This window comes from Somniosus microcephalus, chromosome 1 (assembly GCF_052327205.1).
Source record: "Somniosus microcephalus isolate GS21.2 chromosome 1, FLI_Smic_1.0, whole genome shotgun sequence".
NCBI classification, from domain to species: Eukaryota; Metazoa; Chordata; class Chondrichthyes; order Squaliformes; family Somniosidae; genus Somniosus; species Somniosus microcephalus.
The window spans coordinates 185,947,174-185,971,440 of NC_140987.1; positions in this window are offsets into that span (position 1 = coordinate 185,947,174).

Here is a 24,267-nt window from a genome sequence, read left to right on the forward strand (position 1 = left end):
CTTGGGGTTTAATTTGAAACCCTTCTGCCCTAGCAGCTCCAGCAGTTCGGCCAATAGCGGGCCATGCTCCCCTCTTGAATCAGTGAACAGGAGCTGGTCATCCACATATTGAACCAACTGTCTGGGCTGGCTAAAATCCTTCAAACTGATGGCCATGCACTGATGGAAAATAGTGGGGCTGTTGTGGAAGCCCTACGGCAAACAGTTCCACGTGTACTGTTGCCCTTTAAATGTAAAGGCAAACTTGTACTGATCCTCCCTCCTTACAGGGATGGACCAAAACCCATTGGAAATATCCAGCACCGTGAAAGTGGTCGCGGATGCTGGAATACTCCCTATGAGGTTGGCAACTGCTGCTACTGTGGGTGCGCAGGCTGGGATGTTACTATTGAGCACCAATAGTCCACCGTGGCCCTCCAGGAATTGTCTGGCTTTCTGACCGGCCATAACGGAGAATTCATGTGGGTAGCTATTGGTCTCAGAACTCCCTGCTGTACTAACAAGGACATGGCTGCTTCCATGTCCAGTTCTGCTTCCCTGGGGAAGTTATATTGTTTCTGTGGTCAGGCCATGGGGTCCCCGTCTACACTGACCTCAAACCCTGTGACCCTCCCGCAGTCATGTTTGTGAGTGGCAAATGTGGCCTGGTGGGCCTGCACAAATGCCTGGAACTCTGGTGGGGTGTTGCTGACCATGAGCCCGAGGTTATAATCCTCTTTGGGCTTCATGGCAGAGGGTCCCCTTCCCTTCCTTTCCCGGGATTACTACTACTTCTCTGTTCTTTACTCTACCTGCCCCCCAAAGGCAGTGATTCCTCAAATCCACTAGGATCCCGTGGCCTACGATAAAGTCGGCTCCCAGGACCCCTCTTCCACCCTCCATGTTCCATTTCATCAGGACACATGTCCACTTGGAGCGGAGCGGTCCTAACCGAATGGCGAGTGGGATGGAAAACGAGCCAGCCTGCTCTCTACCCATGAACCCCGATAGACTGTATGGGACCCCGCTGGAGAGAGGTGAGGTGGTGGGGTTAGCTGATGCATGATGCCCCTGTATCTAACAGATAGGTCCTCATCACCTTCTCCACCTCCATCTCCAAAAGGGGTCTTTTCCACTCATCATACCGGAGAGAACACAGATAAACAGGCTGCGCTGGCTCTAGTCACGGCTGTGAGTTGGATGGGGCGGATGGGGTGAGAGCACTGGTGACGGCTGCTATTCTCCCCTGGCCAGTCAGTAAGGACCTCATGGTGTCCAAAAGTGACTCGACCTCTGCAGAAGGCGTCCCTGCCCCCGCCTTTTGGGCTGGGGCTGTGGGATGCTTTCCCTTGTTATCTTTCCAAGGGTTTTTGCACTCCTTCTGCCAGTGACCATCCTTCCCACACCCGTAACAATTGGTCTTTGTGTTGGGGGGGTTACTCCCTTCCTGGTGCCACTCTTTCCTACCCGGCCCGGGTTTTATCTCATGCACCTTTCCCTTGGGTGGGTGTGCATCGGCTCCCCTACTGTTTTTATAGGCCAGAGTAAGCTGTCTAATTACCGTGAGTTTGGTGGTCTGGGGATCTTTGGGGTCGAACCAGGCTTCTGCCTTGGCCCGGACCTGTGGCAAGCTGTTCACCACCAGGCAATGGAGCCAATGGGCCAGGGAATCCCTGTTCAGGAATGCTCGGTCCGGCGTCCCCGGGCAGGCCCTCCGGTACACCGGCCACAGCCGGTCCGCAAAAGCCTGCGGGGTTTCCCCTGGGAGCTGGATCGTCTTCTCCACACGGGAGAAAGGACTTCCCTCATCCATCCCCATGGCCTCCAGAACCGCATCTCTAAGCTCCTCGTACCCGCTCTGCCCCCTTTTACACTCATCAGAGAGGGATTGGAGGAGACTACTCTCCAGGGAGAATAGCAGCATCTTGGCCTTCTCAGCGTCATCGCAGTCGTTGACGCTGGCTATCTGCTCTATTTCCCTGAAGTGGATCGAGGGGTCTCCCTTTTCGGAGAGCTTCGGGATATGGTTGACCATAACCCTAAGCTGTTAGGTGTTGAAGGATAATATGAACTGGTTTTGGAGGGGTCCCTCATTGTTGCCATTGGCGGGTGGGCCGAACCTCCGTTGCCGTGCTGGGCACATCGGTCCCGGCTCCGACCTCTCGGGCAGGGTTTGCTCTACCTCCGCCTCCACCTCTGGCTCCACGCTGGGCTCCACCCCCCCTTGCTGCCAAACCTCGCTGAAACTTGGCGCTACGGGTGGTGGTCGTGAGGTCTCCTCTGTCTCAACCGGGTCGTCCCTAAGCACTACCGGTGACGTTGGAACTGTCCTCCCCTCGTTCCCCATAAAATCTGCCTGGGCTGCCTTTGGGCTTATGAGGCATACCATGTCTTTTGCCTTCCGGAGGGCCCGGCTCAGATTTTCTATCCTCTCTTTACAGGGGCTGTGGTCTGCCTCCTCAAACCCCTGTTCACTCGTTAGCTTGTAAGCGGCTTTTACCTCCTGCACTTTCTCTTCCTGTTCCCTAATCTGCCTTGCCAAGCGGGCGTTTTTCTCCCACAACCTTAACTCATTTCCCTTGGCCTCAGTGACTTGGCACCGTAGGTATTCCAACTGGACCTTGTGTTCTCCTACTAAATGTATTCTCTCCTGATTCAAAGCCTGCAAAGCTACTAATAACTTCTCCCCTGCTAGAGCCTTATCCTGGATCTCCAGGGCTGACTCCCTTAACTCAACTGCCTGTGCTGCAACGAGCCTGTCCAAAAGCTGGACCTGCTTTTTAAAACACATCAGCCAAACTGCCTTCTCTAAGGACTTCTTGTGTTCCTTTCCCTCTGTCCACTTAGCTGCTGCATCTACCGGACGTCCAGCCTTTAACAGAGTGGTGATCCACTTCTTAGTGATATTCACCTTGCTAAACACATAATCAGAAATCCTTTCCTCCATCATGGTTTGCTCATCCGAACTGTATCGCAACCCTGTTGCTGGTGTCCTGCCGCGGTCACCATTTCTGTAGGGGGTGGTGTGTGGTGGTTGGCGCGTGCGCCCAGTCAGTTATGCCCCTGACTGTTTGTGAGCGGTTCGAATCGCTCCCACGCCCCTGGGTTCTAGACACCAGACTTAGGTACAGGCGGTGATAGAGAAAAGACTCGAGTAGACAGGTGGTTTGGATGTAAGCAAAAACCAAAATTTTATTCAACAGAAAATTAACACAGTCTTATGAGAAGTTATTAGTATAAAATTACAGGAAAATACAAATAACTATATACTTATACAGGGAATGGAGAACACACGGCACATCGAGGGAAAACAACTATCTTAACAATCCCCTTATCCTTATCCCACCCCCTATACCTAACTAGATTAAGCTATGAGGGCCAGAATTTATGCTCAGCAATCAAAGACCTGCTGGATTCAAACAGCGGTGGGGCTTGGGGTTCGCTCTTTGTGCTCTCTGGAGCCTGCCGTCATCACGTGGTCTCCGGGTGCTGCAAGGGCGTTGTCCAGGTACGAGTACCCCAAAGTTAACGTCTCTGCTGGAGTACTTTACCTCGCAGGGATGATGGTTCCTCTTCCTCGGTCGGCAGTTGGAGTTTGCATGAAGATAGCTGGTTAGCTGGATTGAAGGCCCGATTATTCGAAGCTTGTCTTCCATCGTCTTCCCAATTCGTCTCGCCCAATTCGTCTCACCTAATTCATCTCGCCTCCTCACCTCATTGCGTTCCGCCTCGCCTGGCCTGGTTTGTCCGTGTCCGCCCGGTGCAATGCCGGGCGTTCTTGATGGAATGGGGAAAGGCATGGGCAGAGGCCAGGGGGTAAGTGCGGGACGGGGAAGAGCAGCAGCCATGAGGGCGAGGAGCAAGAAGAAGAAGAAGAGAGCCCGAGAGAGAGATTGCTACCCGGGGCCTTCAGTTATACTCCTTCGGATGGCCCTTATCTGCGCGCCAAATCAGGTTAGTTCTTTGTCTTAATCTTGGCGGGCTATTTTAAATAATGGTAGCAATCTACACTAACTGGTTTTAGATGGGCGGTAATCGCATCTACTGGCCTGATAATTGACTTGCTTTGTTATTAATACATCTTAATGGGCCTGTCCAGCCTCGATGGCTTCCTTAAGCTGTTCCTGATTATTTATGCAAACTGCTTGATGGCCTTAACTATAGGCCTAACTGGGTTTTGATCTGGCTCTGATTTGACCTAATACATAATTCAAAGTCCTGTCTGGTTTTCAAAAATGCAAAGTCTCTCTTCACAGAAACTGCAGCTTTGGTTTCGATTTCTCCACAAGCTGCCTGTGCCGCAGAGTCCAAGTTTTAAAAATCTCACAGGCTTTCTGCCACAAGGCGCGGACGCCATCTTGCGTACCCTTTTTAATTAAAATGTCCACGCAGGGTCCCTTTTGTTAATAATAACCTTTGGGGAAATGTAGAAATTTTGCAAATCTTACAGGATCAAGGGATATGGGGAGAAAGCAGGGACCGGGTACTGAATTTGGATGATCAGCCATGATCGCATTGAATGGCAGAGCAGGCTCGAGGGGCCGAATGGCCTACTCCTGCTCCTATCTTCTATGTTTGTATGTTTCTATGTTTCAGCGCTTGCAAGTGGCTTGAGAGCACCTTGCTGCACATCAGGCGGGCCATGGGGACCCGTATCTGCACTGGCAGTCCTACTCAGAAGGCAGACTTACATGAAGGTCTGGTTTCTCTGTTCAATAGATGACCATCGCTCTTCCAGAGATGTCATTCTATTCTGAACACTCACCATGTTTTCTGCACTCTGGCGACTTATCACCTCCATGGAGGTTGCCATCCTTTCTATGGTGATGCGTTCATGCGCCAATGACTCCACAAAGGCTCTGCTCATGTTCGCTATGGACTCCTCCATTTGCTCCACACTCGCAGCGACCCTGGAGACAAAACCTGCCAGAGACTCCTGCATCTGTTCCTGGAGATCCAGCACCGCTGATCTTATGGATGGACCCAGAGGCAAAGGGTCGACATGCAGCTGAGCCGAGCTGGGAGAGTCCTGCGCCCTTCGACTAGGACTCTCCACTGCTGTCCCTGTCTCCACAATCTGCTGATGCTCACTTGTGAGTTGTGATACACCAGGTGACAACATTACTCTATGTCCCGAAGGTCCCACTGAGGTGTGAGTGTCTGCGCTGGTGCTGGGTGCGCTTAATTCTGCTGACGCTGCGCCCTCAGAGATTGCAGCTTCCTCTGAGGAGTCTGGATGCTCAGGCTCTTCCTCCTGGCTAGTGCAGACGGGTGCTTGCGATGGTCCTGTGGGGGAGTAAAGGGAGTCAGAGCTGTGATGCCAAGGTTACATGCACATTGCATATTGCAGATGATCATTAGTCCATCTGTCAGAGCTTCAGAATCATTATCAGCGACTCATGCAATGTCAATGAGAGAGATGGAAAACTATTCTGTCACAAGCTTGCTGTGATGCATCCCTCTGTCCGTCCCCCACTTGCGCATCGTACTCCACTCCTACAATCTCCAGGACTGCCTCCTCCCAGGGGGTGAGGTGGGCTACGGAGGGCGGCCCTCCTCCTGTCCTCGCTCTTTCTCGCTTATTGTGAGCTCTCTTTCACTGGCCATTCTGCCTCCAGGTCCCTGTAGCAGCAAAGGCCAAAAGGTTAGCCATCTGCAGAAGAAGCAAGGCTTGTTGCAGAACTTAAATGCAGCAGCAATGATGACGTAATCGGAGGCGACTTTCAGACTGGAAAAACTCATTTGCCATGGGTTCCCACACGCTGGAACTCAATTGGCCAATTAAGTTAAATTTGCATCAATCTCCCACATCAATTTAGATTTGTGTAGATAACACAAAATGCGGATTACACGACCCCAATCTGCCCCTGATTTAAAATCCAGCCCATAGAGTCTGCAAAGGGATATAGATAGACTAAACGAGTGGGCAGTGAGGCATTGATGTAATATAATGTAGGGAAATGTGAGGTTATTCACTTTGGGAGGAAGAATAGAAAAACAGAATATTTTTTAAATGGTGGGAAACTTTCAAATGTTGGTGTTCAGAGAGATTTGGGTGTCCTCATGCAAGAAACACAGAAAGCTAGCGTGCAGGTACAGCAAGCAATAAGGAAGGCAAATGGCATGTTGGCCTTTATTGCAAGGGGGTTGGGGTATAAGAGTAAGGAAGTCTTGCTACAATTGTACAGGGCCTTGGTGAGACCACACCTGGAGTACTGTGCACAGTTTTGGTTTCCTTATCTAAAAAAGGATATACAGGTAGACTACCTTTTATCCGAACTTCCGAAAACTGAAACCCTCTAAAAACCGAAGGTTTTTTCGTTCAGCGTAAGTCGTGCGCACAACATGACCAGAGTGGCGCACGACCCCGACCCCCGCTGACAACCCCCCGCAGACCCCCGCCGACCCCCCCGCCGACTCCCGCCGACCCCCCCCGCCGATCCCCCCGCCGACCCCCCCGCGGACCCCCGCCGACCCCGACTCCCGCCGACCCCCCCGCCGACCCCCCCGCGGACCCCCGCCGACCCCCGCCGACCCCCCCGCCGACCCCGACCCCCGCCAACCCCCTGCCGACCCCCACCCCCGACCCCCCGCGGACCCCCGCCGACCCACCCCCGACAAATTTCCCAGTCTTATAAAATACCTTCCGAAATCCGAAATATGTTCCTATAAGCTTCACACCCACATCTCACAGCTTGCACACACTATCAGCTTTTCAATCATGACAGGCATACCACCCAGACCTAACCGATGGGGGACAGGCATGCCTGCATAACCTGACCACCATGGAGGAGACGGTGCTGGCCATTATTAAGAGGGGCATCGCTGAGTCTGTGGCCAGCGACATGGCTGAAAGAACACACGATGCCTGTATCTGCATACATAATCTTCATTATCACATCCCACTTCCCCCTCATCTCACAATCTCTTCTGATTTACAAACTGCACATGGTGTAAGCATGCAGCTCTTGTTTTCTCCCCCTCCCCTCACCACAACCTTAACCTTGTGCCTATCTTCTTTCAGATAGTCAAGAACTGACACCTGGCCAGGCATGGATAGAGGAGCACAAATTAGAAAACACCAAGGCACTGATGATGAAGATACAGCACCGTCACTCGATTTCACACTCGCTGTCACCAGCTCAGATACTATCACTCCGCGAAGTTTAAAGGATAGGTTAGAGGTGGGATCTGCATGTGGTGAGACACTGGGCATGAGTGGTCTGCAGCCAGGGCAAAGGAAAGGGTAGCGCTGGTGCCAGCTCCCTGGAGGGCGAGGTCACACACGAGTTCTGCTGCAGAGGACGCAGATGAGTACTTTGATGGGGCGGCTGACAGAAGAAAGCTGATGGGTATGCACACTGAAAAGCTTGGTGCGTTGGCAGGCCTGCCAGAAAGCCTGAGTGCAATGTCAAGGAGCATGGAGGCATCCAGCTGCAACCTTGAACAGGGCTTTGCGCAAAGCTTGGAGCCCATGATTTCCAGCAACTCCATTAGTGCACTTGTAGACCCAACCATGATTCAGCGTCTGATGGCTAAACAGGCTGGGGTTGTTTTCCTTGGAGCAAAGAAGGCTAAGGGGGGACCTGATTGAGGTGTACAAAATGATGAGGGGCATAGATAGGGTAGATAAAGAGGAACTATTCCCCTTAGTAGGGGGGTCAATAACAAGGGGGCATAGATTCAAGGTAAGGGGCAGGAGGTTTAGAGGGGATTTGAGGAGGAACTTTTTCACCCAGAGGGTGGTTGGAGTCTGGAACTCACTGCCTGAAAGGGTGGTAGAGGCAGGAACCCTCACAACATTCAAGAAGCATTTGGATGAGCACTTGAAATGCCATTGCATACAAGGCTATGGACCAAATGCTGGAAAATGGGATTAGATTGGACAGGGCTTGATGGACGGCGCAGACACGATGGGCCGAAGGGCCTCTTTCTGTGCTGTATAATTCTATGACTTCTATGACTTCTATGTCTCAGCTTCCATTGTAGCTCAAACAGAAGCCATCTAACATCTGAATGCTGCAGTGGAAACTCAGACTGAAGTCATGCAAGCTCATCTTACTGCCACGCAAGCTCAGATTGCTTCCTTCATGGCTGCGTTTACCAATGTCGAAAGGGGCTTGCAGGATGTCACAGCAGTCCAGCAATCTGTCATCCAGCAGATTGCTATGATTGCTGAGGCACGGCAGTGGCTCTGTGGAACACAAACCTGCTGTCTTCTCTCAGGACGACAGCATTCGTCCTCCCACCACTACCACTCCACCAGTGCCCTTGCTGTTGCCTATCAGCCAGTCAGCCCAGACTACTGCCGCCCATGCCGAGGTGTGTAGTCTACAGCCGGGCCTCTAGGCCCAGTGCAGCTTGAGGCCATCCTGCAAGGCCATCTGCAACCTCCCCCACTGAAAGTCTGCAGCCTTCTACCAGCCATGCTGCAGCCACTGAGGTAGCACTGTGTAGTTGCACTAGGACAGGCAGAGGCAAACTAAAGACAGGCACTAAGTGAATGCACAAGAGTGATTAGTTGACTTTGTTACATAATATTGGATGGATTGAGTTATAAAGTTTGATTGGAATGTTTCTTTTGTGGTGGCTTTTATTTCAGCATTGTGGCCAAGAGGATGCAGTGATTGTCAGTAAGAGGGAAGGTAGGGTGTGGGACTATTGTTGAATAGAAACATAGAAACATCGAAGATAGGAGCAGGAGTAGGCCATTCGGCCCGCGAGCCTGCTCCGCCATTCAATGCGATCATGGCTGATCATCCAAGTTCAGTACCCGGTCCCTGCTTTCTCCCCATATCCCTTGATCCCTTTAGCCTTAAGAAGTATATCCAACTCTTTCTTGAATATATTTAATGAATTGGCCTCTACTGCCTTCTGTGGTAGAGAATTCCACAGGTTCCCCACTCTCTGGGTGAAGAAATTCCTCCTCATTTCTGTCCTAAATGGCTTACCCCTTATCCTTAGACTGTGACCCCTGGTTCTGGACTCCCCGACCATCGGGAACATCCTTCCTGCATCTAGTCTGTCCAGTCCTGTCAGAATTTTATAAGTTTCAATAAGATCCCCTCTCATTCTTCTAAACTCCAGCGAGTACAAGCCCAATCGTCCCAATCTCTCCTCATATGTCATTCCTGCCATCCCAGGTATCAGCCTGGTGAATCTTCGCTGACCTCCTTCCATGGCAAGAACATCCTTCCTCAGATAAGGCGACCAAAACTGCACACAATACTCAAGGTGTGGTCTCACCAAGGCCCTGTACAACTGCAGCAAGACATCCTTGTTCCTGTACTCAAACCCTCTCGCTACGAAGGCCAACATACCATTTGCCCTCTTAACCGCCTGCTGCACCTGCATGCTTACCTTCAGCGACTGGTGCACAAGGACACCCAGGTCTCATTGCACTTCCCCTTCTCCCAATCTATTGCCATTCAGATAATAATCTTCCTTCCTGTTTTTGCCACCAAAGTGGATAACCTCACATTTATCCACGTTATATTGCATCTGCCATGCTTTTGCCCAATCACCCAACCTATCCAAATCATCCTGGAGTTTCTCAGCATCCTCCTCACAGCACACACGCCCACCCAGCTTTGTGCAAATTTGGAGATATTACATCTAGTTCCCTTGTCTAGATCATTAATATATATTGTGAATAGCTGGGGTCCAAGGACCAATCCCTGCGGTACCCCACTAGTCACTGCCTGCCACTCGGAAAAAGACCCGTTTATTCCAGCTCTTTGCTTTCTGTCTGCCAACCAGTTCTCCATCCAAGTCAATACCTTGCCGCCAATCCCATGTGCCTTAACTTTACACGCTAATCTCTTATGCGGGACCTTATCAAAAGCCTTCTGAAAGTCCAAATACACCACATCCACTGGTTCTCCCTTATCTATTTTACCAGTTACATCCTCAAAAAATTCCAGTAGATTAGTCAAGTACGATTTACCTTTTGTAAATCCATGTTGACTTTGTCCGATCCTGTCACTGTTTTCCAAGTGCTCTGCTATTACGTCTTTTATAATAGACTCTAGCATTTTCCCCACTACCAATGTCAGGCTTACCGGTCTATAATTCCCCGTTTTCTGTCTGCCACCTTTTTTGAATAGTGGGGTAACATTAGCTACCCTTCAATCCATGGGAACTGTGCCAGATTCCATCGAATGTTGGAAGATGATCAGCAATGCATCTACTATTTCTAGGGCCACTTCCTTAAATACCCTAGGATGTAGATTATCAGGCCCTGGGGATTTATCGGCCTTCAATCCCATCAATTTCCCTAACACCATTTCCCTACAAATACTGATTTCTTTCAGTTCCTCCCTTTCATCAGACCCTATGTTCCCCGACATCTCTGGGAGGTTATTTGTGTCCTCCTTTGTGAAGACAGAACCAAAATATGTATTTAATTGGTCTGCCATTTCTTTGTTCCCCATTATAAATTCCCCTGATTCTGCCTGCAAGGGACCTACGCTTGACTTCACCAATCTTTTTCTCTTCACATATCTATAAAAGCTTTTACAGTCAGTTTTTATGTTCCCTGAAAGCTTACTCTCATATTCAACTTTCCTCTTCTTAATTAATCCATTTGTCCTCCTTTGTTGAATCCTAAACTGCTCCCAATCCTCAGGTTTACTGCTTAGCAGTGCTAAGTGTGTGAGGGTGAGGTGAAGCTATGACTATTAGGTATGAGTCCTGGATGATAGAAATTGTTGGTAGGTGAGTGATGGGGGTGTGGTGCATTGAACAGTTTGTGAGGCTGGTCATGCAGATGGTGGGATATGACATTTGGAGATTAATTCACTGACCTTGTCCATTTGTGTGAGGTCATGGACTTCTTACGGCACTGCATCTAGGTCCTCGGGCATTGACCGCCACAGCTACCTGCTCCCACTGCCTTCGCAGAGTTTGTCTGGAGCACCTCCTGACTCCCTGTGGATAGAGGACCGCTCTCCTCTTGTCCACCTCCTCCACCAAGGCCTTCAGTACAGCATCTGAGAGCCTTGGAGCATGCACTCTCCCCTGTTGTGCCATAATTCAGTGTTCTTGCAGGTCAGACTCTCTTCCCCAGCCACTTCCAGCCCCTGCTCCAGCCAGAATGCAACTCCCCTTTAAGATGTGCAGGCTGACTTTAACTGGTGCTAGCCTGTCACAGAATTGGCATCCTGCTCAGGCATGCAGCCAGTCAGTGTGTTTAGCACTGGGCTGCACGCTAAAGTCATTTAAATTAGCAGGCAGCAGCTTGCATGCTGCCTGCATCAGACACAATGGGCGTGGGCTAATCGTGCATCGCGATACCTGCGCCCATTTTCGGGGGCTATCGAATTTAGCCTGCACCGTGTTCCTCTATTCTTTCATTGATCCCACCCCTTTATCTCTTTCTCCCTTCTCATCAGTGTCCACATTTAGTTCACTGCCTTGTAAAACACTCCGAAACCTCTTTCGGGGAATGATAGCGCTTTTGAAATATAGGTTGTTGTTCCCTTTCTAGTTTGTACTTCATTCTCAACTTAACAGATACTTACTTTTACATGTTATCAATAATTCAGAAAAGTTAATACTGTATATTAGTCAGTTTTATCATTACAGTCTCAGGTGTTGTAAGAAATTCCACAGTTTAGTACATCAAAATGTAGGAAAGCACCTTCCATTATATTTGCATCATAGAAAAGTATCTTTGATCTTGATCAGTCAATTAAAAAAAAACTTCCCCATGGGTTCTTAAGCTTTTCATTGTATATTTATAAAAATGAACATACATGCTATTTATCCCAGCAGGATAGCTTGCTGAAATTACATATACAGTCCCAAAATAAGGGTCTTAATTTGTGAGCAGTTCTGGGCTTGCAGTCAAGGCCCTGACCTTTGAAAGGAATAATGAGCCACGCAATGTTTGGTGCTGCAAACTGGAGCTTCAGAGAACAAGGAAGGTGCTGAGTGCTGATTTAGACATGTTAAATAAAGGGATTTAAATGACCGAGCTGTGAACTGTACATTTGGCATTGTGTGGTGAAGTACAAAGCAAGGATGTCTGGGCTCCAGTTTTTTCTCTTTTTGTGCATGATTTGGGCAGGGGAATCTAAGTTGTCAGCTATATTTCTAAACCAATGCTGGTGAACAATTCTCTGCAGAAAATAATCTCAGCACAACAATACCTTTAAAAAGGACTGCTGAAAACACAGTAAGATAAAATTACATTACATTTATATTTTTAATCCTGACCAGTGGAAAAGCCAAACTGAAACATTCGGCATATAAAGAATGAAACTGAGTAGATAGCCCTTTTTGAAAAACTGACGCAGCCGCGATTGGCCAAAATTGTTGCGTCAATGCTGTACAATTTTATGATTCTATAATTCTTTTCTAATTCCACTGAATACAGCAGTTACTTATATTAAAATGTTAGAAAACTTTTTTTAAAAACCTGTGCATAATTTATCCCATGAAAAACATCCAAGGGTGCACTATCCATCTCACTTCATACTGATGCTGCAATATAAATACACCCTGAATCGGAGTTAGGATCAAACTTAACACTGCAGTGGTGCTGCGGAACTCCTTGATAGCTAAATATCATACTCACACAATTATCAAACCACAATTTATGTGGTGTGCTTATTCAGTTCCTAAACATACTACAGGAAACTTTGTGCTATCCGGAGGTGAGCTATCCGGCAATCTGGAGCCACCGGCAAAAATCAGCAGCCGTTTTTTATTCTTTTTATTTGGTTTTTTTGCTTTGTTTGAACAGTCAAGCTGTGCAAGGTCTGTAGCTATAGCAACAGCTTCAGCTACAGAGCTTTAGGGCCACACCCGAGTGTTTAGAAGCTGTTGCTAAGCAACAGTGTTTGTTGTCAAATACGGAGATAAGAATCTCCGTATCTCTCAACATTAACTCTGGAGAGTACGGCACTTTTTAGGCAACGGCAGCAGCTTGGTCCCGTGGGTGCCAGATAGCACAAAGTTTCCTGGTAATCCACTCTGCTTAAAAAAAAAATGAAATAAATTCATAAACTATTGATGAAAGAAAGAACTTTTATTTATACAGTCCTCAGAATGTTGCTAAACACTTTACAATACATGCAGTCACTGTTAAAAAGTAAAATTTCACACAGCAAGGACCCCTCCAACAGCAAATAAATGAATGGCCAGATAATCTATTTTTCGTTTGGAAAAAGGGAGGCTGTTGGCTAGGACACCAGGAGAACTCAGTGCTCTTCTTCAAATAAGTGTCATGGGATCATTTATGACTAGTTAAACAAGCCATTGAAGTGGTGTCTGTAAATAATTGCTGATTGTCATTTGGCTTAAAACATGACTTATTAGTCTCTTCCTTGAGGTTTAATGACATTCAGAACAAAAATGGACCTTTACTGATTTTTCTCTATAATTTATCTGTTTTTTCCCAATTTTCTCATGGTTTTCAATGCTAAAAATAAATACAGAAAAAAGCCTGGGTTTTTAATTCGGCAATAAAAACTGACTTTAAAGATCCTCACATAAAGTACTACAGGACCTTAACAGTTGAAAATAATTACAAAGTTGTGTTCCTTACAAGTTATGTATGGTATCTGTGAGTGTCACATCAATCAATTTATTGAAATCTATAGAGCTCAAATTAACTCCCAGGTGGGAACATGGCAAAGCGAGTTGCGTGCCCGCCCGGGAGCGGCAGCAGGCAGGCTCGGTCGGGCCTTATTTGCATACCACTTGCTGAAAGCGGCTGCCAGGCTGTTAAAATCAGGTGGTTGTAAGCCACTGCCAGAGACACAGGGGAACATTCCTCAATGCAAGTTATGTGAATTCGCGGGGATCAGCAGGAGAATTGCAGTCCGGGGACAGAAGGGAAGTCTGGGGCAGGGGAGGCCCAAGGCTTCGTAGTGGGACTCAGAGATGCACCCCTAGTCCTCCTGACCCACAAGGAACCAAATAAAAAAAATTTTAAACTTACCTTGCTGGACCTCTTCTGGCCTTAGCTGCTGTTCCAAGCAGGTTTGGCCTGATGGGGAAGCTATCACTGCTCCCCTGCTCAGGCCTCTGGTTAATTTACCCCAATCTGCATATTTAAAGAGGACCCCATCAGCTTGGGGTAAATTTAAAATTGCAGTCGGCCAGATCGAGGTGGGGAAGGAGTGGGTAAGTCACCTGCTCCATTTGATTTCCACCTGGTGGGTAAGTTAATATCGAGACCATATAAATATTTGTTATTATGGTTTTACATATGGCACGCACTCCCTGCTCACAAACCTAGTTCCCTGTGTCACAATTTTACATTGTAAAATGTTATGTAAACATTTCTAATGGGAATTCCAATGTTAAAATGTCAACATATACCTCTCATACTTTCCCATAACTATTTCCTGTCAAGCCACTAGGTAGCACTCTAATGGGCATTCCAATATTAAATGACAACACTGATCTGTAACCATTTGCTATCACATCACTAAGTGGCACTTTATTGGCCTGGAATTTGCGATTGTAAAGACGGTGAAACTGTCAGTACTCGCCGTCATTAGTCTGTAAAACTGACAGCAACTTCTGGAGGCTGCACCTGTGCATTTAAACATGGAAATCCTGAAGTTGCTGTCAGTGATACCCTGCTCCTCCACAGGGTGCGCTGTTGCAGTCCTCACAGATAGAAGTCAATTAGAAATCACTGAATTGACGTGAACTTCCACTTTTTATGCTCTATTCTCATTGCTAAAACCCTTGAAAAAGTTAAGCCTTGTTGAATGAGATTTTAATGGCGTACTAAGCCATAATTACTGCTGAACAACCTCTCTGGCCCTGAAAAACTAATTTTATATTTGTGGAATGTCATTTTCACCATTCCATGATAAAAATTCCATAGATTTTTAAAATAATAAAAATTAAGTTTAATTTTTTTTTAATGTTTGTTTATGATATTTCAGCTTTTACGTTAATCCTATGTGTTTGTCCCAATCTCTATTTTGCTTTCTGTAAAATTATAAAAAGTGAATGATAAAACCAGCTTGTTACTTCCTGGTTTGCTGTCTTTGAGAACTCTTCAATGTGATTGGCTGCTTAGCCTGCTTGATGACATCACTGTTGCTAGATGCCAGAGATCCCCTATATATGGCACCAGAATGAAATTAACATTGGGAAAGGTGAAATCCATGCCACAGATCCCATTAAATGTTTGTGGGCAGCTTTCTTCAAGGTCAGCGGCAAGTGTGTCACTTCGCCGCTGACCGCAAAATCTGGGCCGTTACCTTTTCTGCAGCACAGGGGGAGAGAGCGAGAGATACAGTGCCCTCCCCACCCCTCACTGCAGACAAACACGGGAAATTGTAACCAGTGAGCAAAACATCACATTCCACCTCCAGCTCTGCTAGACCTCATGTTTGTCTTCAACAGAATTGCCAAATCCTTGGTTTCCCCTCCAGAGTGAAGCCAGACCAAAGAACCTCCCTCCATGCTACCAGCCCCCAGCATTTCCATCACAGAGCTGCTAAACTGGAATCCCACCCTAGAATTGCTATGAAAGCGCAGGACTGCCTACAGCTAAATCTTATTCTCCCACTCAATACTACCACCAATAATTTACTCGGAGATTCTTGCGATTGGCCATTTATGCGTCTATCTGTGGTTTCCACTGATCTCCTGACAAAGTTACGGTGGCTGATCACGAGAACCCCTGAGCAAATTCCCCGTACAGCCATCTTAGATTCGCAAGTCTAACATGCCATCTAACCAAACATTCTCAAAATCAAAACTGGTAAGGAATAAAAATTAAATACATATATAAAGGATAAAGCCACTCATTTACTTTTTCACAGAATAATGGGCAGAGTTATGGAATTCAAGCCCCAAAGCAACAGGAGAAATCTCAGAATATAATTTAATAAAAATGTAATTTAACTTATTCAATCACTGTAAATCAGTGGGCCAGATGCTATACCCTTTATGGCAAAAACAGCTCTAATGTTATAAAACAGCAGAACCTCTAATTCACCAAGAAAAAAGCTGCAGAAGATCTACTGGAATTATATTAAAACTTCTGAGGCATGATTTGGATATCACGCTATTAGCATCACAGACAGGTATTAGTTTTAGCTTTTATTTTTAACTATAAAAACATATTTACCATTATACATAGCTTGTGATTCTCTGGAAGCTAGATGGCACTATGCAGTGTCTTTGCAGTGCCTCCACAATTCCAGATGTGGCCTTACTCGAGCACAGAGCTTGGAGACAGGGATGGGAGATTCGCAAATGCAGTGATTCGCAAGCAGAGTGAGAAATTTGGTGAGCGCAGGAATTCGGTGGAGAGGAGGAAGGCGGTGGAGACGCCTGACTGAAAAGGAGGAGTGGAGCCACAGAACCCAAAGTGACAGAGGATGCCAGCGTATGACGTTTCATCTGTCAAAAATTTTTGACAGATGAATTGTCAGCATTTGACAGCTTTGAGAAGCTGTCAAACACTGACAATCTCTGCTCTAAGGTGAGCCCTTGCACTGAAGACTCACCAAACCTCTTTCCTCAGCAGAAATCAGATGGCTACCGCATCTGAGAATGCAGCAGCCATTCTGTCATCTCTGCCATTGAGATGAGGCACCTCCGGATCCCCAAGGATTGAAGCTTGCAGGAAGAAACAAAGGTAAGTAAACTTTTTCTAACACTTTGCACTCACCTCGCACATTTACTTCTCCACACTTGCACCCATCACTCACCTCTACAGCGGACTTTTCGATCCCTCTCACCCCCACAGATCCACTGCTCACCTCGCTGATGCTGGCGAGGTTCGCAGCCATCGGGAAGCCCACACTTGCAGGGGTAAAATGGGGATAAGCCTCTTAGCTGTCTGGTAATCCCCTTCCTGCCTCGAGGAGACGGGTCCCTACGCGAGTCAGGGACCTGCCTCCCGAGAAGATGGCACAAAGGCGGGTCGGGAGCGGGTTCTGTACCCGCTCCCAGTTTCTGCCATTTTTCCAGCAGTCCCACCTAATTACCTGCCTCCCCAGGGCTGGCAAAATTCCCCCCTTATTTCTGTTAAGTCACTTAAAAAAAAAGTTAGTTAATAGTCGAATAAATAAAGGCATGGCAGGGCAGCTCGGTCCAGCGGAATGCACATCCTGTGCCATGTGGGAACTCCAGGATGCTTCCCGTGTCCTGGACAACCATGTGAGCAGGAGCTGTCGTTAGCTGGAGGAGCTCGAGCTCCGAGTTTCGGAGCTTGAGCAGCAGCTGGCGTCACTGCGGTGCATCCGCGAGGCTGAGAGCTACATGGATAGCACATTCAGGAGGTGGTCACACCGCAGCTAAGGAGTACGCAGACAGACAGGGAATGGGTGACTGCCAGACAGAAGAGGAGGCCCAAGCAGGTAGTACAGGAGTCCCCTGAGTGCATCTCGCTCTCCAACCAGTATTCTGTTCTCAGTACTGGTGAGGGGGATGGTTCCTCTGGGAAGTACAGCCAGAGCCAAGTCCATGGCACCACAGGTGTCTCAGCTGTACAGGAGTGGGGAGGAGGAAGTCTGTGAAAGTAATAGTGGTAGGGGATTCGATAGTTACGGGAGCAAACAGGAGTTTCTGCGGCCGCAGACGTGACTCCAGGATGGTATGCTGCCTCCCTGGTGCCAGGGTTAAGGATGTCACTGAGCAGCTGCAGCACATTCTGAGGGGGGAGGGTGAATAGCCAGAGCTCGTGGTCCATATTGGTACCAACGACATAGGTAGAAAGAGGGATGAGGCCCTGCAGGCAGATTTTAGGGAACAAGGAAAGAGATTAAAAAGCAGGACCTCAAAAGGTAGTAATCTCGGGATTACTCCCAGTGCCACACGCGAATGAGTATAGAAATAGGAGGATGGACAGATGAATGCATGGCTGGAGAGAGATGGTGCAGGAGGGAGGGCTTCAGATTCCTGGGGCATTGGGGCCGGTTCTGGGGGAGGCGGGACCTGTACAGGCCAGATGGGTTGCACCTCAACAGAGCCAGTACCAATATCCTCATAGGGAGGTTTGCTAGTGCTGTTGGGGAGGGTTTAAACTAAGTTGGCAGGGGCATGGGCACCAGGATGTAGCATTAGAAAGGAGAAACAAAGGGCACAAATGATTGGGAGAAACAGATAGCACTAAAGCAAGAAATAGTAAGGTATTAGGTGGGGTCAGACTAAAAGAGAACACAGGATGGTCTAAGATGTGAATGCACGAAGCATGTATGTGAATGCACAAAGCATAGTAAACAAAGTTGGTGAGCTGCAAGCACAAATAGCCACATGGGAATATGATGTTGTGGCAATAACGGAGACCTGGCTCAAAAAAGGGCAGGATTTGGTATTAAATATTCCTGGATGTAGTGTGTTTAGGAAAAATAGGGAAGGAATGATAGGAGGTGGTGTGGCAGTATTGGTTAAGGTGAATGTTACAGTGCTGGAGAGAGAGGATGTCCTGGAGGGGTCAAGGACAGAATCTGTATGGCTAGAGTTAAGAAATAATAGAGATGCCATTACACTACTAGGTGTATTCTATAGGCCACCAACTAGTGGGAAAAAAATGGAGGAGCAAATTTGCTGGGAAATTACAGAGAGATGCAAGAACTATAGAGTAGTAATAATGGGAGACTTCAACTATCCTAATATAGACTGGGATGGTAATAGTGTAAAGGGCAGGGAGGGGGAAGAGTTTCTGAAGTGTGTCCAGGAGAATTTCCTTGATTAGTATGTTTCTGGTCCAATGAGGAAGGAGGCATTGCTGGGTCTAATTCTGGGGAATGAAGTAGGTCAAGTGGAGCAAGTGTCAGTAGGTGAACATTTAGGGATCAGTGATCAAAGTATCATAAGGTTTAGATTAGCTATGGAAAAGGACAGGGAGCAATCTAGAGTAAAAATACTTAGTTGGGGAAGGCAAATTTCAGTGGGATGAGAACAGATCTGGCCTGTGTAAATTGGAATCAAAGATTGGCAGGCAAAACTGTAGTGGAACAATGGGCTGCCTTTAAAGAGGAAATAGTTCAGGTACAGTTGAGGTACATTCCCACTAGGGGGAAAGGTAGGGCAACTAAAGTCAGAGTTCCCTGGATGACAAAACAGATAGAGGGTAAGATGAAGCAGAAAAAGAGCGTGTATGAAAGATGTCAGGTTGAGAATACACCTGGGAATCAGGCTGAATATAGAAAACTCAGAGGAGAAGTAAAAGAGAAAATAGGTGGGGCAAAGAGAGGGTATGAGAATAGAATGGCAGCTAACATAAAAGGTAATCCAAAAGTCTTCTATAGGCATATAAATAGTAAACAGGTAGTAAGAGGAGGGGTGAGGCTGATTAGGGACCAAAAAGGAGACCTACGCATGGAGGCAGAGGGTATGGCTGAGGTGCTAAATGAATACTTTGCATCTGTCTTCACCAAGGAAGAAGATGCTGCCGTAGACTTAGTAAAGGAGGAGGTAGAAGAGATACTGGATGGGATAAAAATTGATTAAAGACGAGGTACTAGAAAGGCTGACTGTACTCAAAGTAGATAAGTTGCCAGGACCAGATGGGATGCATCCTAGGACGCTGAGAGAAGTGAAGGAAGAAATCGCGGAGGTACTTGCTATAATCTCCCAATCCTCTTTCGAAACGGGGGTGGTGCCAATAGACTGGAGAATTGCAAACGTTACACCCTTGGACAAGTGTGGATTAATTAAGGAAAGCCAGCACAGATTTGTTAAAGGCAAATCGTGTTTAACTAACTTGATCGAGTTTTTTGATGAGGTAACAGAGAGGGTTGATGAGGGCAATGCGGTTGACATAGTGTACATGAATTTCCAAAAGACGTTCGACAAAGTGCCACATAATAGGCTTGTCAGCAAAGTTGAAGCCCATGGAATGAAAGGGACAGTGGCATCATGGATACAAAATTGGCTAACTGACAGGAAACAGAGAGTAGTGGTGAACGGTTGTTTTTCGGACTGGAGGAAGATATACAGTGGTGATCCCCAGGAGTCGGTTCTAGGACCACTGCTTTTCTTGATATATATTAATGATTTGGATGTGGATGTACAGGTATAGAGTACAAAAGCGTGGAAATTATGATGAACCTGTATAAAACACTGGTTCGGCCTCAACTGGAGTATTTTGTCCAATTCTGGGCACCGCACTTTAGGAAGGATGTGAAGGCCTTAGAGAGGGTGCAGAAAAGATTTACGAGAATGATTCCAGGGATGAGGGACTTCAGTTACGTGGATAGACTGGAGAAGCTGGGGTTGTTCTCCTTAGAGAAGAGAAGATTGAGAGGAGATTTGATAGAGGTGTTCAAAATCATGACGTGTCTGGACAGAGTAGATAGAGACAAACTGTTCCCATTGGCAGAAGGGTCGAGAACCAGAGGACACAGATTTAAGGTGATTGGCAAAAGGACCAAAGGCGACATAAGAAAAAACTTTTTTACTCAGCGAGTGGTTACGATCGGGAATGCACTGCCTGAAAGGGTGGTGGAGGCAGACTCAATCATGGCTTTCAAAAGGGAGTTGGATAAGTACCTGAAAGAAAAACATTTGCAGGGCTACGAGGAAAGGGCGGGGGGGGGTGAGTCTAGCTGAGGTGCTCTTGGAGAGAGCTGGCACGGGCTCGACGGGCTGAATGGCCTTCTTTCGTGCTATAACCATTCTATGATTCTATGATTCTACTTGTATGACTTTCTATATCCCCAATCCACAAACCGACCTGCAGCCTTGAACAGATCTCTCCCCTGCCAACAGAGTGCCATTTGCAATGTCCCAGCCCAAGTTAAAAAAGAGAAATAAACAGAATTCAAAGAAAAGACAAAGAAAGAGACAAAGAAAGAAGAGAAAGAGATAGACGAGACAGAGAAACAAAATAGCTGAGAGATCAGAAGAGAAAAAGTGAGATAAGCACAAGAGAAGGGAAGGAGAGAAAACATCAGTGCAAAATTAGAAGAAAGAAACAGAACAATGAGAAAGACAAAGAACCAGAAAGCTGAGAGGTAGGCGCATGAGAGACACACACACACACACGCACACACACAGATACACACATATAGAGAGAGAGAGTTGCAGTCACATAAATGTAACAGAGACAACAGAAAGACTCCCTTGACTCATGAGCAGTGCCATGGGAGATTCATTAGTAATATAAAAATCTACATTCATCTGATCAGTACCTGTATTACATGGAAATACATAGAAGTTACAACACGGAAATAGGCCTTTCAGCCCAACAAGTCTGAATTGGTGTTTACCCTCCCTGCGAGCCAATAGTCCTAATTACATTCACCCACCCTGTTCCCATATCCTTTCATCCCCTTTTTCTTCACCCAACTATCCAATCTAACTCAGAAAGTTGACATAGTTTCTGCCTCAATCACTAACCCTGGAAGTCAATTCCACAGCCTCACAACTCTGTATAAGGATGTTTCTCTTGCTCTCTGTTCTAAATCACATATTGGCCCAGAAATTCGGGTTGGAGGCTTCCTGCGGGTGCAAGCCCCTGACCTGCACTTACCTAGCGCGCTGGCTGTTGTGCTGTGGGCCCGCGTGGGATTCCGATCCTGGGCTTGCTCCAACTGCCGGCGCGCAGTGCTTGCGTATCCCAGGGGCGCAGTTAGTTTGAAGCATCCCCTGGGATCACGTGGGCCATGGAGAGCCAATGGTAGCAGGGAATCTGTATTCATAGATTTGACAGGAAGACCTGTCAAACCTATGAATACAATTCAGCCCCAAAACATAACTAAAACTTCAAATACATTTTTTTTTAAATATCACATTTTTAAAATAACTATAAATTACATAAAATAACTATTTTAAACAATAATTTTTAAATTTTGAAAAAATGAATTACAGTTTCTAACAGGGCTAAAAATAAACTTACCTTTCTTTAAAGTATTTAAAAATAATAAGCCTGTGGAAAAAATGTTTTTATTTTACTTAATTCACCACTTACCTTGTTAAAAGCAGGCCTTGCGACTACTTTTTACAAGCGTAGCTGCTGGAGGCTTACCCTCCCGGAAAAACCTGCAAAAAAAACGGAAGTTCAGGCATACGCGCTACCTCTCCGGCGCATGCGTTCGACCTGTGAACCCCTTACTTCACGGGAATGGAAGTTCCGGTTTCCCACGCATGCACAGTGCATGCACGAAACCGGCACTTTCGTTGGGCCTACGCATGAGTACCCAGCACATACTCACCCGTGGGGACCCGAAGTTCTGGCCCAACATTTAATCTTGTATCTATGGCCCAACATTCTAGACACCTCAACTACTGGAAACTGTCTGCTTCTATCTAACCTGTCCACCCTGTCCCACCCTTTCATAATATTAAACACTTTTTATTATATTGCCCCATAATTTGCATTGTTCAAATCAAGCCCTAATTTTTCAAATCTTTCTTCATATTTGTATTTCCTCATACCAGGCATTTGTGCTTCATGATATTATGGTGGAGATGTGCCACTTTAAACATTAATTTTAACTGTCAACATTTTGCTTCACACATTCTATTCACAAATACATAAATATATTTTAAAGTTAAAAGTTTTTTTGCTGCTAAAAATAAAAATTAAAAAGCACCAGAAAAGCCTTTTTTTTAATCGGCAATAAAAACTGACATTAAAGTTCCTTACCTATATCTACTCCTCCCTGCCACTCACCTAATGCTACTGACATGCTGACATAGTCTTTTCCCATTATAAATATTGACGTAAAACATGCAATACATAAATCATGACGCAGGAAGTAAGGTTAATATGGATAGGAAGTGCATGCCATATGCAAAACTTTCAATATATTATTGATGTTGCAAAACATAATTGTAGGACTTCCTGAGGTCATGAAAGGTGCTATATAAATGCAAGTTGTTTTTTTATTTCTAGTATAAATTTTCTATGTTTATATGACCTTTAATACATTACTAAGGGTCCTTGCTATATCTGGTTGTGCAGCAACAATGATGCTGTGGACTATTATTGGCATATACAAAAGGGAGAAATGAATACATGATACATGATACTTGCTGCAGTCACACTGCTTACACACAGTAATATTTTCCGCTTTTATTTTGCAGTACAAAACACTTTTTACACCACCAAATAAGCAGCACCATTTCCATTACCCCTTGGAACTAGCATGCCAGAATTTCATATAAGTGTCAGGGGAGAAATAGTTTCACACAGTATATTACAGAGGTCATTTCAATTTCCAGGACAGATACACAAGGGATGTTTTTAAACATAAACACAAGATACCAAATGTCTTTTTGGACATGTGGTTCATTGGGCAGATAAACAGCATTGTTTTTGATTTTTGTTTTTAAGTATTAATTTGTAATCCTATGTACTATTAATAGAACACTCTTCCATGAAGTATTTTACTGAATGGAGACTGTTGTGTATGTCCCTTTAAAGGAATAACTGGTCTCAGACTGCAGTACCGGCAGTGACCATCCCTGTATAAAAGGTCCTGGCAGGCTTCTGTAGTTTCAGTTTCCAGGTTGTCTCCATTCAGTAAAGACTTGTTAAACCAACTCCTGCATTCCGTGTCTCCATTAACACACGGATTTAATACTGGCGACGAGTAAGAAACGAACTTACCTGCAACTCGGCAGCACCTCAGACGACGTTATTGAAGGTCGAAGCCAGAAAAGTAAAAAAAAAAAATCCAAAGAAACTCGAGAAACGGGCGTCGACCGTGGGCAACCGCCCTGCAAATCATCGGATTGAAAACTTGCAGGGGAGACTGTCAAGAGCCAGGCTTGGTTCCCCAGTCTGTGGTTTCCCAGCTAATCTGGCTGGTGGCAGGTAGTGCACTGATCCTTCCTGGGCTGCGGCGGGCTAGAGCTCGATCGGGTGGCTCTGCAACGGGGCCGGGCAGCGAGTCGGGAAGCAGAGAGAGCACACAGGGCGCGGCCGGTGCTTCGCAGCCGGGCAGCGTTCGGACCTAAGAAGAGGGAGGGAAGTGTCCCAGAGGGTCCGCAACACGACGGGAATGGTTAAAAATAAAAATACCACGGAGAGCGGCGTTGACAGCAGCGGCAGCGGCGGGAAAGCGCGGGAGGCGCCATCTTAACTCGGCAGGGAAGAAGGAAAAGCGCGGGAGGCGCCATTTTGATCCATCGGGCATGAAGGAAAAGCGCGGGAGACGCCATCTTAGATTTTCAAGATGCCAAAGACTGGCGATATCACTGCCTTCGATAATGCAATAGAAGACTGGACCACGTATGTGGAAAGAGTCGAGGTATATTGCGAGGCAAACGAAATAGCCGAGGGGAAAAAGGCATTGGTATTGCTAAATTTAATGGGCGCAAGAACGTACGGCCTATTGCGGGACCTGATTACTC